Genomic DNA, 2963 nt, shown 5'->3' with positions numbered 1-2963 from the left:
TGGGTACCGGGCATCGGTAGAGGTGGGGACCGGGGATCGGTTGTAGGGGACTGGGTTTGCACTGGGCACGGGCATCCTGCTCTGGGACGTGGTACTGGGCAGCCAGCAGTGGTACTGGGTGCTGAGGAGCATGTCAAGACCCAGTCCCAAGCATCACGCACCGGGCGTGGGATGCTCTTGTCCCAGCCGGTGGCATCGGGCGGGCGCTCGGGGTGGGCTATGGCACTGCCCCTTGCCCCTCTCTTTCCCCGCCGGCGCTCTGCCCGAATTTATTTTCTGCTTTTAAAGAAATAAATGCTGGGTGCGCCTTGCCAGGGCATCCTTCTTCCCTCGGGGGGGACGTGGAGTAGAGGCCCTCTCCTGCCCCACTGCTGGGCATCGTCTGTCACATCTGGGGGGTCCAGGGCCCACGGAGGGGGGGACACCCCGGGTATGTGCATCAAGGGGAGCCAGGTCAGAGCCAGGCAGCCAGGGCCCTGCCTTGCCGCGGCATGAACAACTCCCAAAACGCAGCTCCCGGTGCCCAAAGGACTCAGCCAGGACACACCTGCGGTGCAGCGGGAGGTACGAGTACTGTGGGTTTTATCTCTTTACTTCTGGAAAGCGCTTTGTGCAGGCAAAATGTTTTCAGGCTGAACTCATCTTCTCCGGGCTTTTGCACGCTCGTTACAGAAAAGGATGTCATCGAACCCTGGCCCTGGCCGAGCTATCTTTAACTGGGGTTACGCAGCCATCTATTCTGTTGCATTGTGCGATGTTTTCTCGGGATGGATCCTGGCTCCGGGCCTAAAACAGCAGGACACAAAATCCAAGTCAGCTGGCTTTTCTGGAGCGGCCGGCATGCCAGCTGCCTTGCTGTACGTCGGGCGGCATCAGCATCTCAGCTCTCCTTGAAACTTTTCCTCCGCTTGGGAGGAGGAAAAATAATGCTCTTATCGCTGCAGGAACTTGGTGCCGTGGGAACTGCTTGATAATTTCGCTGCCGCCTGTCTCCCATCCTTTTTCCGACTTCCTTTTGCAGAAGGTGCTGCATGTTTCCACAGGCAGAAGAGGGAAGGGCTGGGCTCGGCCACCGCTCCCCACCGTGGCTTTGGGTGCAAACCCCACGCCTGAACTGGGTGCTGGGGTGCAAAGGTCTGGGCTGTAGGAAGCCTTGAATGCCCCTGCACCGTCCTCGGGCTCCAGCTGCCATCTGCAGGGCACCTCTGCCTGCTCTCATCAGCACGGTCACCTCTGCCTGGTCACCTCTGCCTGCTCTCATCAGCACGGTCACCTCTGCGTGGCCACCTCAGTAGGGCCACACCTGCCCGGTCCCCTCTGTATGGTCACATCTGCCTGATCAACCCTTGCCTGGTCTCATCAGCGTGGCCACCTCTGCTTGGCCACCTCTGCCTGGACTCATCAAAATGGTCACCTCAGCAGGACCACCTCTGTCTGGTCACTGCTGCCTGGTCTCAACTCTCTGGCCACCTCTGCCTGGTCTCATCAGCAGGGCCACACTTGTGTGGTCACTGTGGCATGGCCAGCTCTGCCTGGCCACATCTGGGGGTGACATCTGCCCGGCCACACAGGTCCCTGGGCCTCCCTCGGGAAAGGTGTGATACTCGCGGCAACAGTGAGAGCAGAGGATGTACGGCCAGTGAGAGGTCCCTTTTTGGAGATACCTTCTGCCAGCCGTTCCCCATTCCTACTGGAGAATGGAAACCATTGCCTCTGGTGACATCTGCCCTGGGGTTCCAGCTCTTTTAAAACCTCTTTCAAATGCTTTCTCTCCTCAATTTTATCCAAATATGAAGGGTGCTGAAGGGAGACCATTTTCTTTTGCTGGGCACAAGGATTTTTGCTGCTTGCTCCCTGCCTTTGCCCGCCCCACCGGGATGAAGCTGGCTCCTCTTGCGTGGCCCCATGCCACATCCAGGTGCTAGCTGCTGGTTTCCCCGGTCTTGCCCAAGTTGCCGCCATCCCCACCGGAGCTTTGCAACGTTTCTCCAGTGGTTTAGCACATCCTGGCTGCTTTCGGGGGGTTGGGGCTGGGGCGTCCCCCCTGCCACCAGCCGGGAGCCAGGGTGGCCGCTAGCCAAGGGGCCGGCAGTACCGACGTGCCAGAGCTTGTGGCTGGGTTTTTTGGCTGGCCGAGGCCACGGGAGCTCGCTCACCCCCTGGCCGGCAGCCAAATGGCATGGCTGGGTGGCTGCCAGCGCTTGCATTAATAGCTGCCAGCTTGCGGTTTGAGGTCACCCGTTCTTTCCAGTCTTTCATTTCCCCCCCCCCCCCCCCCTTATTTCATGCCTGTAATGACACCGAGCAGGCAGCAGCCCCTCCACCCCTCCCTGCCTGAGCTCCTTTTTGCCGGGTGAAGTTCTTTTGCTTTCCTTAGGGCCGGGACAGCATCAGCTCGTAGCACCGTGTCCCTGCTAAGCATCCCCAGATGCCAGGAGGGGATGTGCCAGCATCCTGGGGGACACCTTCACCCCAGTGGGGCTCTCCTCCTCCTCCTCCTCGGGACATTGCTTGGGGCAGGGGGGGACCAGCAGCATCCTCCCAGCCACCCCAAGGCAAAAAAAAAACCAACAAAAAACCAACCCTGAGGCCGGCATGCAGAAGGCTCATGCCAAGGCACAGCCCCTCGCAAAATAATTTGTAGCTGCCGTCATTCCCTGCCAAGGGCTTTGGGAGGGTGTTTTATTAGCAGCTCACTAGGAATAAATCTCCCTTTTTGTAACACTCCGGCCAGGGATAAACAGCTTTGGGGAGGTGAGGCTGGGCTCCGGCCCTTTGGGGAGGGGAACGCCCGGAGGGAGCCCCACTCGGAAACCGGGATGGTGGGGGGTGGTCTCCCACTTGCTCCCCGAATCCCCAGGGATGCTGGGGCGAGGCATCTGCTCGACGCCTCCTGTGCTCTGCCAGGCCGGGCAGGCGGGGAGGCCAGGAGTGGCTAATGCAGGGGTGGGACACGCGTGGGG

This window comes from Haliaeetus leucocephalus, unplaced genomic scaffold (genome assembly GCF_000737465.1).
Source record: "Haliaeetus leucocephalus isolate CR32 unplaced genomic scaffold, Haliaeetus_leucocephalus-4.0 Scaffold484, whole genome shotgun sequence".
NCBI lineage: Eukaryota > Metazoa > Chordata > Aves > Accipitriformes > Accipitridae > Haliaeetus > Haliaeetus leucocephalus.
The sequence above is the reverse complement of the archived record's forward strand: the minus strand, read 5'-3'. Positions refer to the sequence as shown.